This window comes from Phasianus colchicus, chromosome 4, assembly GCF_987193195.1.
Source record: "Phasianus colchicus chromosome 4, bPhaCol1.hap1.1, whole genome shotgun sequence".
Lineage (NCBI taxonomy): Eukaryota > Metazoa > Chordata > Aves > Galliformes > Phasianidae > Phasianus > Phasianus colchicus.
The window spans coordinates 6,869,449-6,888,752 of record NC_143439.1 but is presented as its reverse complement, the minus strand read 5'-3'; the positions used below and the strand labels follow the sequence as shown (position 1 = coordinate 6,888,752).

The following is a 19,304-nucleotide window of genomic DNA, read 5'->3' as shown; positions in this document are numbered from 1 at the left end:
AACGCTGGGCAGGAACCTATCATTTGCTGGCTTACAGATGGAGATGCTGGTAAACAACAGCATTCTGTGGGTGTCACTGGGAGGTGATCAGGTGATCTCATCTGGAGGCAGCACGGGGCTGCCCGTGTGGGAAGCAGGCCAGCATGCCTCCTGGGGTAGCCATGGCCAGTTTCATTGCTCAGCAACATTTTTACATTATTTTTACAGGGTGCCCAATGGCTGGGCTTGTCACTGAACAGACATGGGATGGTGGCTGCACTGCACTCCTGGTGATCCCACTGTTTGTTGGGGGAAATGCAGGGAGGCAGGAATGTCTGTAGGTGCATGACGCTGCCTCTACGATAGGTGAACCCATCCATCAATGTCAACCTCGAAAAGAGAGGGCTGGGGGCTATGGCAGAAGCCTAAGGCATGATGAATAGCAGGAAGAAGGGGAGCTGTTGCTCATGAGATGTAAGGGATGTTAAATGAAGTCACAGACCAGATATTTTTAGGGCATTGAGGAGGAAGTCTTTTTCACATGGACGTAATTAATTGGCAGAACTCATTGCCACGGGATGCTTCAGGTGCCGAAACTATACATTGGTTCAAAAGCAATTAGGCAAATTAATGGGACTGCAACCAGCAGAGGCCTAGTGCGGCTGATACTGCAGATGCTGCCTGTGGTTTAGGAAGCTGCTCTCCCCCCATGACCAAAGCTGCAGCCCAGACACAGTGTGTCTTCTCCTCCCAGGGTTCTCCATGCAGAATTTGTAATACCCCAACCATAGGTAGTTTTCCCCAGTGTAGAAAGAAATCTCCAGATCCCCAACAATGCCATGTACTTTGCAAGGAGTTGGGGCAGGGGCCTCAGCACACATGCCTCTACTTTGCTCTCTATTCTGCTGGATGAGCCATCCCCAAGGCACTTCCCCTGTGATTTGCACAGCTCTAGCTAACTGTGGGATGTACAGGTGCAGGTGCAGTGCCCAGAAATTGCAAGGAAATAGCCCCCATGTATATGCAGGAGAAAAGAGAGAGGGGGCAGTCTACAGGCTGATTAAAGCTCAGTGCATTTACATTTTAAATGCTCCAGTGCTCTGTCAGTTTAGATAGCTTAATCTTTGAGAATTAGATAGCTTAATCAGACAGAAATAGAAACGGCACAAAGAAGGTTCTGTAAAACCCCAGGGCTCTGGGTAGAGCCTCTCCAAGTTTGACTTCATTTTTGTTTAATGCAGCAGTCTGCTAGGCGCTTTTTAGACAAAGTGCCAGAAAGAGATTTCATGTGAGGTGATATGTAAAGCACGAACTGTGATTTGTTTATTATATTAAAGAACATAGGCAGAGCTTTAGGATAAAAGAGTGTAAAATAAAACGACACGGGAAGCCAAACGGCAGCACTTTTTGCCTGGCAGAGTGGTAGGATGTGGACTGCACCAGGTTGCCTTCTCTGCACCGCCTGGGGTTGAAGGGATGCTCACGTCGACTTGGGCTTGTAAGGACACTGGCTGCTGCATAAGGAAACAGTCAATGGATGAGATTTACAAAGAAAAAACAGACAAGGATATAAACGACATTCAGCTTTGCTTGTTGAGGTTCACCAACCCTCATATTTTCTTCCCAAGCAGATGTTTTGTTTTGTTTTGTTTTCCTGGCTGAGTATATTTTCAGAGCTACTGCAAGGCTGTTTATTGTAAAGCAAAAAATCACCTTTGGAAACCAGTTGTGGAAAATAACACAGGTGACAGCAGTGCATACCTGCGACACAGCATTCCTGGGCCTCCGTGGAAATTCAACAGCCTTGCTATATAATCAAGTCTCCTACTCCCAGTTAGCCTATCTTGATCACTTGGAAAATCTGTATTCACCCATGAAAAATGCACTCACCCCAAGGTGTGCGGGTGTGGGATTATTTACCCATGGTTGGTAAGGGCAGTGAGTGCCTGGCAAAGCCAATCTGTGCGAGGTGGGCAGTGTAGCTTTTGTTTAAACTCTCCATCCAATTAGCATTCCTACATTGCATTCTTCCTCCATGTATTCTTTGTCCCTCTCTTTTTTTTTTCTTCCCTGTAATGGCGCTTGAGGAACACTGTAGAAGCACTCATTTTTGAGCAGCCTGACCCCCCTGTTGTTTCCTTGTTTTTCTCTGCAAATCCCCAGAGCTCCTCAGGTACAGCAGTGCATCATCAGCCCCCAGCTCTGTGCATGAAGCTGATGTTGCGTTTTATGGTTAAAACAAAGTGTAAAACCTCTGTAGTTACAGTCCCCAGTAAGCTTGCTCAAGGTAGCAAGGAGGGAGAGGGTAATCTATTCAGGTCATTAAGATGTGGGCAAAATTCAGCCTGTCCTAATTAACCCCGTTTGAAATTTGGCACATATATAATTCGTTTTACACACCAGTCCTGACTGAAACTGGTATTACAGTTCTGCCTCTAAGCATCTGCTTTTGCATTTGGTATTTGGAGGCAGTTTACATAAAAGGGCGGCTTTAATCTGTGCTCCCACCCCAGCTGTCTCAAAGCGGTATGGGGCTGTGTTTCCCCTGCCCGCTTGCTGTCAGGGACAGGCTCAGTGGAGGCACCAGGACTACCAGCATCATGGCGCATGCTCTGAAATGGGCACTGATCCTTTAAAAGCCTCAGGGGCCCCTGTGCCAGCCTGGGCGTGACACAGGTAGCTGCCTCAACGAGCTGCCAGAGAACCAGCTCTGTCTGTGCAAGGGTTTGTTTGGTTTTCTTACGAGTGATGTGGAATGACTGAGTTGTTCCCAGAACATGCTGCCTAAGCTGACCTTATCCCTTCAGCCACGAGCGCACCTGCGGCTTGCTGTTTGTTCCCTAGCTCCTTATGAATGCTGGTGGGAACAATTTGTGGCAGGGCACGTGGCTTCTGGCAGCAGTATATCTTGCTGCAGCACCTACCACCCCCTGCCTCTCATCTTGTTTTGGGGTCTCTGGACATGGTAAGGGCAGGCACCCCAGGAGATTCCCATCCAGGAAAGAGAATTAGCACCTGCTGGGCACATCTGCACTGAGAGGCTCCAGCCTGTGGCCTGGAGCTGAAGCACACGGCAGAAGAATACAAACAAATGAGAGGAAGGCTGGTGGTAACAGAGCACATTTCCCAATACTTCAAGCAAATGCATTGATCTCAGCTCAAAGCTGAAGTTTTGACTGTAAACAATGAATGATAGAGGCCAGGCTTTTAAACAGCCTCTCTGATGTCCTGGGAGGACAGAAGGCTGCTTTGTAAGTGCAGGAGCCAGTCCTGGTAGTGACAAGGCAGAGAGGAAGGGAAAAACACGGCTCGGTTGTGTTCGGTGCTGAAATGATGGTGAACTGTATCAAGAGGCCGGTGTGCAAGGGCCGTGGGAGGCAGACGAGTCCCAGCAGGTCTGCGGCACTGCCTGGGGCGTGGGCAGCAGTGCAAGGTGAGCCCAGGGCTGAGAGCCTCCCTGTGCTTGGGAGAACAGCCCTGAGGGCTTTCATTATGCCAAGCTATTTCTGTTCATCATAGTGGCAAGACCCTGGAAACTAACCACTCTGTGTCTCCTCATAATTGTTCACCAGAGAAGGGCACAGAGGGCCCAGCTCTTCTTAAGTGATGACCCTCGAGCTTCAAGTGAGTCCAGCTGTGCTCCTTCATGCTCCTTGAAAGTCCCAAGATGGTCACCTCACCCCCCAGTGCCTGCAGGTAGCAAGGCTCACCAATACTTCTGCTTGCTAATGCGGCTACCAAACGTCATCTGTCCCGGGGAACTAAGCAGTGTGACAATAATGACTCACTGGAGACACACCTTGACCATCAACACTTTTGTGAGCCTACCACACCCTTTCCTGCAGGCTTTGACTTGCTTGGACTGAAAAGCATCTTGGAGTTTTTCGTTTGACAGAAAGTGGCCCTCTGACAGTTTACATATGAGGGACAAAACTGTGCCTGTACCACTGGCTTCGCATGATGTACCATTAATGCATGCTAATGGTGCTTTGCCTGAAGGCATTTGCACTTAGAGAACTGGGATGCAGAAATCATTCATTCTGTAATAACTGAAAACGGAGGTTGTAACAATATGAGGCACACGTGGAATTGTATAGTATCTCTGGAGGTACATCTCTTTGACAAGGTAAATAAAAAAACAGGTTGCTTTTTGGGTAGTACTTTTAGGCTTGGACGAAAAAAAAAAATTATCTGCAGATCTATCTAATGATTTAATAGATGTCTTTTTTTTTTTTTTTCCCTCACATGAACACATAATTTGTGTAAGTGCATTACAAAGTTTAAGATCTGACTGTTTTCACGCTAGTTTCTCTGAAGTTTATATTCAGTCTGTGTGTACAGCTCTCACTGTAATGCAGATTCAGTTAATCCCTATTCCCATTTCAGCAACTAACTTAAATAGTGTTAAAAGTTACAAGCTGTGGCTGTATTCATTCTCCTCCCTGCTAACCACAGTCCATAATATTTACTAGTTGATGTCATTCAATTTTAGCCTGACAATCTGCATCCTAACGATTTTTTTGGTGTTGCAATTAATTGATTTGCTAATGCCTTTCTTTTACCTTTCCCCCCCCTTCATTTCCACATTTCTTTGTCTCACCACTTAAAGTGTCTTTAAGAAGTTATAAACAGATTTTCTCCCACCATATTTGTTTAGATATGGACATGGTTATATGTAAACTAGTTTACAAAATAAACTGAATGGTTTGAACAACCTTTATGGTGGGATAATCCTCTTTGTTGTGGGCAGCTGAGTACACCAAGCTCTGCTTGGTGATGGAGACAAATCACTGCAAGAGGTCTGGGTGAACAAGAGCTGGCACTGTTTCCTCTTGCAGTGGGGAGTCCCAGGGCTGTGCTTTTCCATAGCTTTGGTTTTCAGCCTCTTGTCACCACACCCACATAAGAGTACAGTGACAGCCATTTTGCTACCACAGGTGCCCACAATTAAATAATTTCCCTGAACTTTCTACTGTATGGCCTGCAGGACTGGGTTCTTGCTTTACTCCCTGTATTTCTCTCCATTGTTGTATCCCTCACCGAGGAAGATAACACAGCTGTGTGTCCAGTGTGCTGTCACTGGACCATCTGGAAGCCAGGACTGTCCTCTCTGGGCAACCACAAAGGCTGGAGGGGCAGCCATGGGAAGCAAGTAGCTCCTTTCTTGCTCATCTGCCAGCTCCTAGGAGGCTGTAAATGAGCAGCACAGTGTTTTCTGAAGGCTCAAAAGCTGCCAGGTTTCCTGTTGCCTACATAACCAGAAGTAGCTATTGCAGATGAGGCCCTTCCAGCCTAAAACAAGCATGGCGTGTAGAAGTCCCTCCTTTCATTTCCCAAACACATTTCTGGCTGCCAAATCTACCCAGGCTGACATCATCTTTTGCTAAGGCTGAATCAGTGTGGTTGGGGAGTAGGGTTTTGCAATCTCTTAATGACAATTCGCCACAGCTTGTCCCTGTATCAACTGGCCGGGGAAACAACATTAGTGCCCGGTAAGCAAGAAACGTGTTTAAACCTGCGGTTTAGGCAATGCAGCTGATGCTGCAGCTGTGCACATGACCAGAGAGTAATTATAATGCCACCTAGTGGCATCGTCTTTGGAAAGACAGCCCTGGTCGTGGGTGAGTGCTGGTGGGAGTCCATCAGGCTTATTTAATTACTGTTTTCTCCTTTTGGGTGTATGGATGTGTAAGTTGGCATACTGGTGCAGATTGCTATGTATTACAAGTACACAAAATGGTGCTGAAGTATTGAAGTAAGGCAGAATTTAGGGACAAAGCTCCTCTGTGCAGCCCCCCTTTTCTCTTATAGCCGCTGTGCCTTCTTTCAGGGGCTGTTTTGCTCAGGTGCTGCATCGCAGACCTGGGCCAGTGCTAGGTGTCCTACATGAGGCAGATCCATAAGCCTAGCATAGGCTGCTTGGTGCTCCTAAAACTCTTTAAATGGTAGTGAGACATGGTGAACTTGAGCAACCATGACCCTAAGTAGCAGTTTAGGTTTGCAGTCGCTCTGGGGAGTGCTTGGGTTGGCTTTCAGCCTCAGACCTGTGAAAGGGCCCAGCCAAGAAGCCTGGAAGTAGTCACAAAACGCTCTTTATTCCTGGCTGGGAATTTGTTTGTCTTCAGTGAGCCTTGGAGTCAGTTTATCTCCAGGATCCAGAATGGATAAGATTCATGTCAATCTGTTGGCAGACTGTAACTCTTCTGTGAATTTTTGTATTTCTCATGGCAATTTATGTAGGAGAACCAGAAAGCAAGTGACTCAAAGCACTGCAGGAGAGAAAATGCCAAAATCGGCAGGATTGTGAAAAGCCTATTTGCAATTTTTCCCCAGGGATGTTCATTTTTAATATAGAGAGGTGCGAAAAGTGAGGATGTTTGCTTATAGTGAAGTGAGCTTTATTAATGACATCCTCAAGTAAGAATTTCTTGGACATACTTCTCAATCTGAAGATCAGCACGTATAGCAGCGATATGCATTCTGTGCCTTGCTGAGAAGAGGCATAATTTGAGTGGCTTCTTGAGTCCCCAAGATCAACAAATCCATAGGAAAGTACTGCTCAGCTTTCACATGCAGCAGTACCTTTCAACTTCAAAGTGCTTTGCACACATTAACTCATCTGAGATGCGTTCTGTCATGAAACTGTTACGCTTTTGTTTTTTTGTACCATGCTGTTATTATACATATTAACCCAGTGCCTACAGGCCCAACTGAGATCAGGGCTCTGTTGCACACAGACAGAATTAAAAAGCCAGCTTCTATCCAGATGAGTTCACAATCTACAAAAGAAGCAATGGGTGGGAAAGGAAAGAGAGGCACGGGGAAGTATGCCTTATGTCACTCAGCTGAAGCTTGTGGAGCACAGGTTTTCTGAGTTTGAGGCAGGCGTGCAATCCTTTGGCTTCACTGCCTCTTGTTAATGTCTAAGTTGGTAAGAAAGCCTGCCAGCCATTTTGTCTCCAGTTCAAAACAGGCTTAACAGACAAAATTATCTGTATTTTTCTTTCACTAATATTTTGCTTGGGTTGTTTTCTTCTGGTTCCTTAATCCAAACTAAAGATTATTCTCAATGAAATCACATCACGTGTGAAAAAACAACCACGGTCATAGTGACCATAATCTGTGATTTCATCTGCACAACTCACACACCTAATTTATGGGCTTGTGTATACATACACGTACGCTGAAGTGGAGATGATGTCAAGTCTGACATTTCTCTGTTGTAGCTTACCATAGCACTTACACTGCAGTAACTTGAGAACTTGGACACAGAGCAAATGGGTAGTTTTGTTAAATGTGGAATGCTGCTAGAAAAAAACTTTCCAAGAAGCTTTGATGGTTATTTTGTTCAGTGGTTGGCTGATGCAAAAGAAGAGAAGAAGTGTTATTTTCACTAGCACTACTTATTATAAATAATATGCCTATGCTAGTGAAAAGCAGTGCCACATATCCACAGTGGATTCAGAAATGGTTAAGTTAAGTGCTGGATGGCTGTGCAACTTAAGTAATCTTTGGAAAAACAAAAACAAAAAAAAGGAAAAAGAGACCAATGGAAGCTGCAAATTTAAGTGAATTAGTTGCAAACAATGTGTTGCAAATAATTTCTCAATAGACAATGGGTACTAGAACATCTATCTGAACATCTAGTTTTCAGCTCCATGACAGGTTTGGAACCTTGCTACCAGGACCCTGAGAGCAGCAGGGTTACCATTAGCTTCTTACATTTTTATTCTATGGAAAATCATCTGCTGGGATCAGGTAGGGTCCTGTAGGACATTCCTGGGTGATGCAATGCCAACTTCTGTTTCTGTAGGAGATCTCTGGAGGATGGTTTTGAGGCAATGCGGAAAGGCTGGCATTTCCTGTACTGAAGTAGACACCTTCCCCTTAGAATAATTCCTAGTGTGTTTCATAGAGTAACGTCTTGATTTCAATTCCACAGCTAGTTGATTTTATCCTCCCCTCTTCAGCCTTGTGCAGGAAGAGTATAAGCCTTTTTTGGGACAGGAATTTGTTCTGTTTTTACGTGCTTAACATAAAAATGCACCCATGTCAAGGGGCTCTAGACATTGTCCTACTGAACAAGCTGAATAAATTGTATCGTCATCTCTTTTAACAATGTGGGAGAAATAATGCTAACAGATCTTTTTCTCCTTCTGCTGTTTTTTAGAAGTTTGCTTTGGATGTTCATGACAAATTCAGACATGTGCCACAGAACATGCCCATGCAATCTGTCCCAATGAAAATACCCATTCCCACGGAAATGGTTGATACCATTTCTCAAAAGTCGTATTCTAGTTTGATACTTCATTCCTTCTGTGGTCTACAGGTCCTTCTGACCAGATTGGCACTGGCTTGTCCATAGCAATCAGGAACAGACAAACAGCAAATCCGCAAGTTCTCTAAATTCTGGAGAAGCAAATAAATCCTTGTAAAGGTACTGCTTCATTTGCACTGTATGTAATTTATCATCTTTCAACGTCTTGTCTGTGCTTTTTAATTACTGCAACCCTTCCATCATTTTTTTTTTAATTTAAAAAAAGCCAATTATATGACAATCTTGATTGCCTAATAGTTGTAGTAAAATGTGCACATGCGAGTCAGGATGATTGTTCTTTCTTGTTTGTTTTTGTTCTATTCACCTTTCAGATTTCTAAGTTATATAACTGTTCCCTTTGGCTTGTGATCAAGGTTTGAGATTAACTATGGCTCTGCAGTTGTGCGCTCTGAGGAGCTGACATATGGCTAATCTACTTGACAGGCTCTGGCTCCTCATTCTTTAAAAGCGTGGGGATGGAGGATTTTGGTGTTAAAACGGGACTGTCAGCCATGTATTAAGCAAAATCAATGTCCTGATCTCCATCTCTAATACAGAGTCCAGAAGAATGCTCAGCACTGGAATACAGTGCTACCCTTCTCCATGTGGATGGGCTTGCAGAAGTGTAGGAATCTCAGCTCTCCCTGACTGTTGTGGGGATTAGGCATTATACAGGCTTGAAAATTCTGAAAATCAGACTCAAACCCACCTGTGTTTTCCTCAAAGTAAACATATAAAAAATGACCTTTGGGGCACTTCTCCTATGTATGTTGGATGTATGCTATTTTGTGTCCTATCTCCAGAGAAAACCTTACAGCGAGGTTTCCATGTGACAATTTACTGCTTGTTAGTACCTGTTTGTACTGTCAGAGTATCTGGCACTTCTGGTAGCCTGTGACACCAAAGTGGCAAGCACTGAACAAGCAGATGACAAGATGGTCCATATGCTTTAAAGAGTGCAAAATTGAGACAATATTCATCTTAAATTTTAAACACTTATCTGAAGTGTTATCTTAAGACAACACTTAATGTAACTTGGTTGTGCCCACAAGGTATTTGCAGGAATGTGGGCCTAGGTCCATACACACCGCCCACTAGAAAAGTTTTGTGTGGGTACAAACTATGTTTGCCCATTGACAGCCATTTCCAAGGGAAAGAGTGGATAAACAGCTCCTTTGCTAGCAGTCTCTGGCAATGATCACCGATGCAGTTAAGTAATAGAAAAATAGCTTGTTAAAAAGTGTACCACAGGTGATGGAGAAGGGCATGCATTAATGTTCCTCTCCATAGAGGGAAGAGGCTTACAAAGTTCAAAAGACAAAAACTTAACAGCAATGCTAAGAAAAATGCTACTTTCAGCATGTGGAAAGGGAATTATAAAAAGAAAAAGTCTTAGAGAAGGTCAGAGGAAACCAAGAATACAATTAGGCTGCCAGATCACTTTGCAGGTAACCAAAAAGACCATTCCTGTCATCATCAAAATTACAGGCTATGGAAACCAGAACAACTGGGAAACTCTGTATTGCTGTCTTCCCTGTGGATAATGATCTGTTCATCGCTATCAAAACAAGACCTAAACAAAGCTGTGCCAGGGAGAGCGTGTGACTTAGGAGGACGGGAGTGTACAGCAGCGGGAAGAGCCATGGAGATGAAGGAAGGGTTTGAACTGCTGGTGTCGCAGGTGGGAAAGCAGCACAAGGACTGAGGAAGAAATGATGGAAGGTGTGTGCTTCTTGGGTGAAAGGCAGAGAACCAGAGTCAGCCCAGACTCAGTTTGAAGTATGCACTTTAGGCACAATTAGATTTTTTGGCTTAGCTCCTATATATGTTGAGATTCAAGATAAGGGATTTGAATAGTATATCAAAAAAACGTGTTAAACTATTACAAGCAGCGCCTCTGTGATATTTAAAAAAAAAAAAAAAAAAAAAAAAAAGCTTTCAATTAGCTGCTTATATCAGTTAAGAGGTTGGAGGAGGCGGTAAGTCCAAAGGCATCTGAGGAGATCATTGTGTCTCTTTGTTGCGCCCACCCTGGTGTGGTCCTACCACTAAGCTTTGGCAAGAACTCTTGGAATAAAATCACATTTTTTTAAATCATGTAGCAAATTTGCACGCCTAGATCTCACAGCTGGGGGCACACATTATTATTATTATTATTATTGGTCAAAGTTGTGTTGGGAGCTAGATCTAAAAACATTGGTGCTAGCTATATTTTCTCTCTGTTTGACAGAAGGGGAGCACCTGTGGGAATTCGGTTTAGCAGCTGGGTGGTAGATGGCATTAGCTGAGCTCATCAAAAAGCTCCTGTGTGCTGCTGCTGCTGTTTGTTTAAGGGAGGGACAGGCTTCGCCCTGGGGTTGTACGCGGCGCTTCTGCTGGGCTGTAACCCCCTGGGGCTAACTGGACTCCCTCGGCGGCAGTGGCCTGAGGTGCCCGCTGGGTGGCGCCAAAGCTCTCCATCGGTGCCCGCGGAGGCAGCTGCCGTTTTCCCTCTGCGTGGCTGCGGCCTGGCGCCTTGCTGTGGGATGCTGGTTGTCTCTCCGCTGTGCCGCTGCGTGATGAACACCGAGCTGACAGCTGCGCCCGAGAGCGGCAGTCTAACCCTGCATCTGTTTCACGCACGGAGAAAATGGAAGGGAGTGAAGGAGGGGAGTGTATTTCTGAAAAGAGCTGAGAGAGCCTATTGTTTACTCTGTGTAAAGATGAACTTTTTGTTTTGCAGGGGAAAAGAAAAACAACAACAACAACAACAACAAAGCAGTTTGTGGATGAAGAATGTGCAGGGTGTGTTCCTGTAGTTTTTCTCAGCCACTCGGGCAGAGGTCTCTGAAGTCAGCAGCTGGCTTGTCACCGCAGCTGGAGCTGTTGATTTTGGCAGTTTTAGTTTTGTTTTTCTTGTTAATCCAGACTAACACTTCTGTTCTTCATGATGACAAATCTTCCCCCAAGTACTTCGCTACTCAGGGTAATCACTTTGCAGATTATAATTTTGTCTGAATTTTCTTGGCTTGAACAACTGTGTGTTTCTCTGCTTTATTACAGAGCTTAAAAAAAAAAAAAAAAAAAAAAATCACTATTTTCTCCTTGCAAAGGGCTTATGTGATGTTATCACATCATCTCTTTGTCTTTCTTCCAGTAGCCTGAACAGCTGAAGTTTCACAGTCCTCTTCTGCCAGGCATTTTCTCGTACTCTTCTTCACAACTGTTTCTGCTTCTTCCCCTGTTCTTGATCAAATGTTTGAGAAATGAGCTCCTCTTCCATTGCTGTTCCCCTTTGCTGTTCTGCAGCACAGTAGAATTACAGAGTTTTATTCACTCGTGTTGCTTTCAACGGAAATGTCTGTAAATCTGTTAATTTTGCCTAATCCCAAAATCTTTACATAGCTTTTATGGGCTATACACCCAGAATGAAACCCTGCAGAACTCTTCTAGAAACTTTCCCACTTGATCATGTTTCTCCACTACATTTGTAAGCTCTGTCAGTTAGTGAGTTTTTAATCCATTTGTTGTACTTTAAGTCATGTGTTTTAAATAGAGCATCATGCAACATTATGTCAAGTACTCTGCTAAATGTGTTATGTTTTCACAGTTCACCATTAGCAGTCCATATAATAGTCTCAGGGAATGCAATCAGGTTTATGAGTCAGGTCAGTTTTCCATCTAATTGGGGTAGATACCCTGCTTATGTTCCCTTCCTTTCTTTCTTTACTGATTGCATTGCGTAGTTTTGTCACTCTCTTGTCTTGTACTGAAGGTAATTACTGAAGTCAACAGGTTTTCCTTTTCAGTGAGTACTGGCACAATGCTCCAGTCTTCTGGCATGTTCCCAGTTTTTTCTGAAGGCAAATATCTTCTCAGCGTGTTTAGAAGAGGTAAGATATTAGATAATACTGCAGTTCCTAAGTCTCATGAGCTGCTTGATGCTAAAGGTCTCATTAAACAAAAAGTAGTCATGATACTGTTCTGTCAAATATCCTAGACATCCTCATGACTGACTCATGACTCTAAACTTCCATTTGACCTTCATATTTATGTAAATTTTGTGCCTTTTAAAACTGTACTCTTGAGGAGCATATACTGTTATGCTCTAGCAATGTGTTTTGCACAGTCCTTAACATGTATTGAAACAGTTTTTATTTATAGGATAAAATTTAATCTCTTTACAGGATTGTGAAGAGTGACTGAACACTGTCTGGATCATTTTACAACTTTACTAAGTTGTAATTTTTAACTGGGATTTAACCAATTAATCTGACTAGGAGCAGACACAGTTATCAGTGCAAACAGCCACCTGTTCGTATCCTCCTTTCTAGCCACTGTACAGAGTAATCTGAAAGATGCAGAACACGAGGGACGATAGGTGGGTACACTGGCCTCTGAAGTACCTTATCTGCCTTTCCAGAGGAAAAGGAATATAAACTGAATCCACAAATCACATCAGTAGAGAGGAGATTTGTATTAATTAATTAATTTATTTCTGTTTTGTCTTATTCTATTCAGATGAAGCTGAAATACAGTGCATTTTGCTAACTGGGGAATCTGTATTTTTTGTGGTACATTTCCAGTTCCCAAACCTAATGAATAGGTGCAGACAGCCATCGTAGATTCCAAAATATGCTTAAGCCTTATCTATGAACATTTGTTTAAAAACGAATAAACAAAACACTTTTGAAGTGTTTAAACAAAAAAACTTTTTGAAGATTGATAACTTTTACATACAAAAGTGTTTTGGTTTTTGTTTTAAGAGATGTGTGGCTTTGTTCATTGGATCAGTTGTGTTGCTAAGCATAGAACTACCTCAAGTCATCTTTGGTGTTGTGTATGAGGGGTGCCTCATACTCTGTGCTTTTAGTGGCAAATGATCTTGTGGATATACCTCAGAGCCCAGAATGGTAGTTAAAATCTTGCTGACCATGGGCAGCAATTTCATTATTGAACTCAACTAGGAAGCCGTTTAACCATTGGTCTTTACAGTGTGCTCAGTGAACAGGAGTAGAGGAGTAAAATTTCAATCACATTGATCTTTTATCTTTTCTAAGCATGGATGAACAGGGAACTTTTGCTGAGACTCTGCCAGAAAAAGAATCTACCTTCCATGGAAGAAGGGGCGGGCAACTTGGGGAGAGTACAGAGAAGTTGCTAAGATATGCAGGGAGAAAACTGGAAAGGCAAAAGCCCAGCTTGAACTCAACTTGGCCACTGTAGCAAAAGGCAAAAATTTATTTATTTTTTAACAAGTATGTTAACAGTAAGAGCAGGGCTATGGAGAATCTCCATCCTTTACTGGATATGTTGGAGAATGTGACCACTGAGGATGCTCAGTGAACTGAGGAGTAAGCTTGTTCTTCATCCTCCTCTGATTTTCCTGTTTTTCCAGTCCTAGTTTTAAGACCTTCCCTTAAGCACAGACTCAGCAACGTTGTGGGTGAAGAGTTCTGAAGTGATGTCATTACATGTGCATGAGAACCCTGAAGTGCAATGTGAGCTTATTAAGTGAGGCTCTTGGCTAAATTTCTAGCTGCCCTCTATCTGCAGAACCGCAGCCGTTTCCTGTGGTGGAAATGTTTCTTCGTTCTTGTATATTTACAGACCCACTGCTGTAAAACAGGAGGCATTACTTTCAGAGCAGACCTTGTACACTGGAACTCAGAGAGGCAAGGCCCAGGATCTCAAAATCTGAAGTGAAGTTAGCATACTGTTGAAAAGGTGCTTGGACTAGTTGACTTCCAGACGTTGCTTCCAACCAAAATCTTCTTATCAAGTAATTCCTCTGCAGTCTCACCTGTTCCTTTCATCAAATTCATTCTGGCTGCATATGACAGGACTGAGGTTTTTTTACTGCAAGCTGATTCAGAAATGTTTTTAGGTTTCATATCTGCAATGTATCTATTTTTCCCCAGACTTTTCATCCTTGTGGCTCCATCTCATAAATCACTCACATTCATGGAGTAGCTGGATTCTTGTCTGCTTTCCGGAATCTGAGGTTAGACTCTGCTCTGGAATACAAGCTCTGGAGCACAAGAAAGTAACAATTATTAGAAGAAACGATTTCAAATCAGAGGCCAGTTCTTCACTAATATAAATCTGTCATTTATTTCAATGTACAGTAGTACTGCGAGTACTTGAGAGCAAAACAGTAAATGTTTCTTTAAGGTAGTGAAGCAACAGCTGTATTTCAGGCTTCTTTACTGGGAGTAAGTGGCTTAGGTAATTGGGTTCATTGCTAATTGGACCATAATCAGCATGCATTCGTTGTCTGTACAGCCAGCATATAAAATTTGGAAGAGCTGCACACAGTGCATACTCAATCAGTGTAAATCACTTAGCAGCCCTCAAAATGAATGTCTGGCTACTAGACTAAAAAATGGCCTTGGTAATACAGGCAGATGAGTCATGAAGAAGCTTTCCATTTATGTATGAATTATTATATCCACAAGAGACTGAAAGTGGAACAGACCAGCTTTCCAGCCAGAGGGGTGGAAGTTTAAGTACCATTGCAATATTTTCTTGTATTTTGAATACCTTCCTTCAGTGCCAAGGTGGCATTTTGCAGCAGTTAATAATTATTATGGACACGGCCCAGTTCTAATCATCCAGAGGCCTGAGCAATTCTGTTCTTTTGGCCGAGGGCTTATGCTGGCAGTGAAAATGTGTTTAAAAAAAAAAAAAAAATCTTATACTAAAAGTAAGTTTGGAATTTGAGCAGAGTTTAATGGTTGCAGAATCCTCCCCACCTGAATTGGAAACTAGGAAATCTTCAGTTTGCTTGAGGAGCAGTATGTAGTTGTGGAAGTTAGAGCCTCAGCTAGTAATTCAGCAGAGATTTCCTGGGATTAAACTGTCAGTTTGGGTATGGCCCTCATTTAGACCACTGACATCAGAGTAGGGGTGTGTTGGCTGAGTATCAGCAGCTGTAAGGAATGCAGATGATGAGTTTTCTCCTTGCCAATGAATCCCTAAATGTTTTCACTGAGTATGTATTTGCCAGTCAGCAAACACTCTGAGCAGCTAAGCATAGATTTGAGCTCAGTTTCTTTCTTTACTTGAATAATGCATGTGTAGTGAGATAGAAAGATACAAGTGGAAATGGACAATCCTATTTGTATTTTGATCTCACAATGTTACAAATTAGTTTTATTATTTCTAGTTTGAAATGAGAACTAGCCTTTCTTAAGAGAAGAACTCTTCCTACTGTTAATTATCTTAGCTGGATGCTGCCTAGATTCTCACAAAATCGTCTTCTCTTGTCTGCATTCTTCCATTCCCTCTCTCGTGTTTGTCTTGTTTGTGCACCCATGTCACAGGTTAAGCAGACGCATCTTTGTGAGCACTCATGTTTGGTTGCAGCCAGGTCTTTGTGAGCACAGCTGGCTTGTTACAGAGGAAAGAATGCTGTGGGACTAACTTATTGATTTGTAGTGTTTGTCTGGGTTGTCTCATTAAGCAGCATTTGGGTCCACAGGCCCTAAATAAATGAATAATTTTTGTAATGAGATTTTATAGGAGGTTTCTTTAGCAGATGTTTTTGCGTTTTTACTTTTTGGGTGTAGTAGAAATGCTAAGTCATGGCCTGAAGCAGTGATTGAGCACCTGGTGGGAAGGCAGGGTCATCCCTGGGGAGTGCAGGTGTGTGCAATGTACCTGAGTGAGCAGAAGGGGTGGAGCCAGGATGCACCCCTTGCCAGATCTGATTTAAGGGTTGGCAGTGGGGGCAAGGGGTTCTTTCTGCGGATCCTTGTGTACCTGAGGCCTTCTGAAGGTAAGAACTTTTATTTGTGTGCTCATGCTAGTGAGGGGTCTGGAGTACAAGTCTTACAAGAAGCTGGTTGAGGGAGCTGGGATTGTTTACTCCCTCTTAGAGGAGGCTTGGAGGAGACTTCATCATGCTCTGCAACTTCCTGAAAGGAGGTTGTGATGAGGTAGCAAATAGGACCTGAGGGAAAGGCCGCAAGTTATGCTAGGGGAGAGTCAAATTAGATATAGGGAAAAGCTTTTTCACTGAAAGAGTGATCAGGCACGGGAATGGCTTTGCCTAGGGAGCTGGTAGAGTCACCATCCCTGGTAGTGTTAAAGAGGTGTCTGGATGAGAAGCTACAAGATGTGGTTTAGTAGCTTAGTGGATAGTAATGATGGATAGGTGGATGATTGGACTAGGTGATCTTATAGGTCCTTTCTGAACTTATGATTTTATGATTTGAGCAAATCTGTCCTTGCTGCAGCCTGGGACCTTGCTGTTCTGCTGTCATTGCTCTGCTTTGCACCGTGTTACACTGGGACACTGTGGTAACTTTAAAACAAAAAGTATTGCAATCAGCGGTTTTGAGTGGAGATCCTGAAAAACTGTAAATGTGGATCAGTTTCATTGAAATGAGAACATAGGTTCTTTTCTATTTTAAAATGAGTACAATGGTATTTTGCTCTTGCTTTCAGTTGAAGATCTCCAAGTGCTCTATAATGATAAGAGTTAGTGGGCAAATGCCTGCTGCTTGGGGAAGATGATCCTGCTCCCACAGAGAAATGTAGTCATGGAAAGCTGCCACTGTAACACTGCCACACGCAGGTGAACCACTTTACAAAGATTTGATCTCCCTACATTCACAGCCCTAGCTCTGAGTGAGACAAAGGATAACAATTCCTCACAGATGCAAAAGGAGAAGGAGGATTAAAAGGGCATAGATTATGGACCATGGTCTTGTAAGTGAGAAAGTGAGAATCACCTCTAGGCCATGGATTCTTTTCTTGTAATTTATCTTTCCACTATGACTTACAGATGGGCCTTTCAATGCACACTTCTATTGATTTCTTTGTTATACGCATCAAAGCCCTTATCTCAGGTGAGGATGGTGTGAAGCTACCTGCTGTAGAGGGGAAAAAAGAACCTTGCTTGAAAGGGCTGACTGGTGACTCATGTGAATCACAGCCTCTAGTTGAACTGTTCTTCAGTGTCACTGGAAATAACGTCTCATTTACATGGGTAGAATTGAGGCAATGAGTAGACTAAACTTTTCCCTTTGAAAACGTGTAAGGTTTGTTCCTGTGATGTGACGTGTATCTGACTGCTCAGAAAACTTATCATAGGGTATTTCTGTATGCTCACCTGGGCTGGTTGTGAAAGCAGTTTGTACTGAGGTGACTGCCCTGTCTTGCTTTGTGCAACAGCTTCAAAGTGTTGAATGACAACAAACCTGAAAATCATCTTTGGAGACCTAAAGATGTTTTAAAAAAAAAAAAAAAAGAAAGAAAAACTGAATAGCCTGCTGAAAATGGAGAAGAATACCTCTAATTAGGCAGTTGATTATGCTTACAAACTGGCTGTATTTTCTTCATTCTGTTTGTAGGTGTGTAACAACAGCAGAAAGACTTCATTCTGGATAAGTCATTTTGTAGTGAAGCCAACAAACAGATATACTCAGCAATTTCTCCTTAAACTTCAATGATGACAGAGAGTATGGAAGGGTAGTTGATGAACCATCATGCGGATGTTTACAGAGCTGTTGAGATTCATGTCTGAAGACTGTTCAACCCTGGAGCTGCAGTGCTTTTGTGAGGAAGTTGACAGGTCAGTGGGAAATAACCTTCTCAATTTATTTCCTGTCAGTGTACGCTGTTTTCAGACCTGATTTAAAAAAAAAAAAAAAAAAAAAAAAAAAAAAAAACCTGCATATTACCTTTCTGCAGTTCTTGGGTAGTACAGTATTCAGTAAAATAAAATGGGTCTTCCTTTTTTCCCCCTCTGTGTCTTGTTTGCTAAGAATAACATGACCAAACATCAGTGGATAGGTAGAGAAACAAAAAAAAAAACATTGGGGTGTGGCCAACTCTTTATTTTAGACCAAATCTGACTGCTTAGATTGCCTAGGAAATGGTCCACTGAAAGGAACTGTTTGCTGTTTAAACAGCGGAGTTGCTGCCGTGTTCATAATGCGGTCAGTTAAGTTTGAAGGTGAGATTTAGCAAACAAAAATATGGCAGGAGGTTCAGCTGTGAGGATTAGCTGTTGTAGGATTCATGCAGCGTTCATTGCTGTCTGCATGGATCAGGCTGCATGCCTAAATTACTTTTAGCCTTTTAATAGGCAGTGTTACCCTCTTTATCCTTTCTCTTTCAGTCTCCTTTATTTATTTTACCACCTGCTAACAATTCTCACTTGTTTCAAACAATTTGCGTGCTTTAAGAAGAGTGTCTTGTTGTTTTTGAGGTACCTAGCATGTGAAGTAATTGACAAACCGACATGTCAAATGCACAAATCATACTGCTGTAAAGATACGATTTGCAAATTTTAATAGTTTTATTTGGAAAGCAGTGTTGTCTTGGGCCCTAATAGTGATTAGATCTCATCTGGGGGTAGTACTAGTATGTTACTCAGGCTTGAGAAGAGTTCTGAAAGTGAGACTTACTACTTCTACTTAAAAAGCTCAATATTATGCCTGAGAAAGGACTTCAGTACTATTGATTTTTCAGTATTATTGATATTAATAATATTCAGTATTATTGATTAATAATTGCATGCCTGACCATTTAGGGTAGAGACTAAAGTTACTGAATGGTTGAGGTTGTAAGGGACCTCTGAGAGGTCATCTTGTCCAACCCTTGTGTCCAAGCATGGCTACAGAGGGTAGGTTGCTAATGTGGGAATCAAATGTTGTTTCTGTTTCTGTTGACGGAAGCAGCTTTGTGAGACAAGGAAACTGTAAGGCAGGATATGCAGTAACTGCTACTGACAAGGTAATTGAAGCAAAGCCATTACCTGTGGGGACTTCTGCTCAGAAGGCTGAAATAACTGCCTTGACAAGAACCTTAAATATATGGACAGATGCTAAATATGCTTTTGGGGTGGTACCCACTCATGGTACCATCTGGAAAGAGCGAGGTTTTCTTACACACATGGAAAACAAATTCAGCATGATGTAAATCTACCAAAGAGCAGCATGGCTTGTTATACATTGTAAAGGACATAAGAAGAGTGACATTGTACAGGAAACTGGGAATATGATGGTGGATCAGGTGG

General features: G+C 42.7%; 1 protein-coding gene and 1 long non-coding RNA gene across 4 annotated transcripts in view; one reads left to right on the top strand and one right to left on the bottom strand.

The window, feature by feature from the left end:
• Positions 1 to 1,328: 1,328 nt before the first annotated feature.
• LOC149918032 (uncharacterized) overlaps positions 1,329 to 19,304 on the bottom strand; it is a 36,736-nt gene continuing 18,760 nt past the window's right edge. Inside the window, exons 3-6 of one of the 3 annotated variants that reach the window (XR_016465738.1) lie at positions 17,602 to 17,912; positions 17,394 to 17,502; positions 14,236 to 14,306; positions 1,329 to 1,493 (exon numbers count right to left, since the gene is read on the bottom strand). This is a non-coding gene — a long non-coding RNA (uncharacterized LOC149918032). Of the gene's footprint in view, positions 1,494 to 12,736; positions 14,307 to 17,393; positions 17,503 to 17,601; positions 17,913 to 19,304 lie in introns of those variants that run through there. The other 2 variants (XR_016465736.1, XR_016465737.1) reach the window with 2 other exon arrangements.
• The window catches only part of LOC149918031 (sodium channel and clathrin linker 1-like), a 40,770-nt gene continuing 39,232 nt past the window's right edge, over positions 17,767 to 19,304 (top strand). The window contains exon 1 of the mRNA XM_090138499.1: positions 17,767 to 17,855. The gene's annotated coding sequence lies outside the window, so the exon portion shown is untranslated. The remainder of the gene's footprint in view (positions 17,856 to 19,304) is intronic.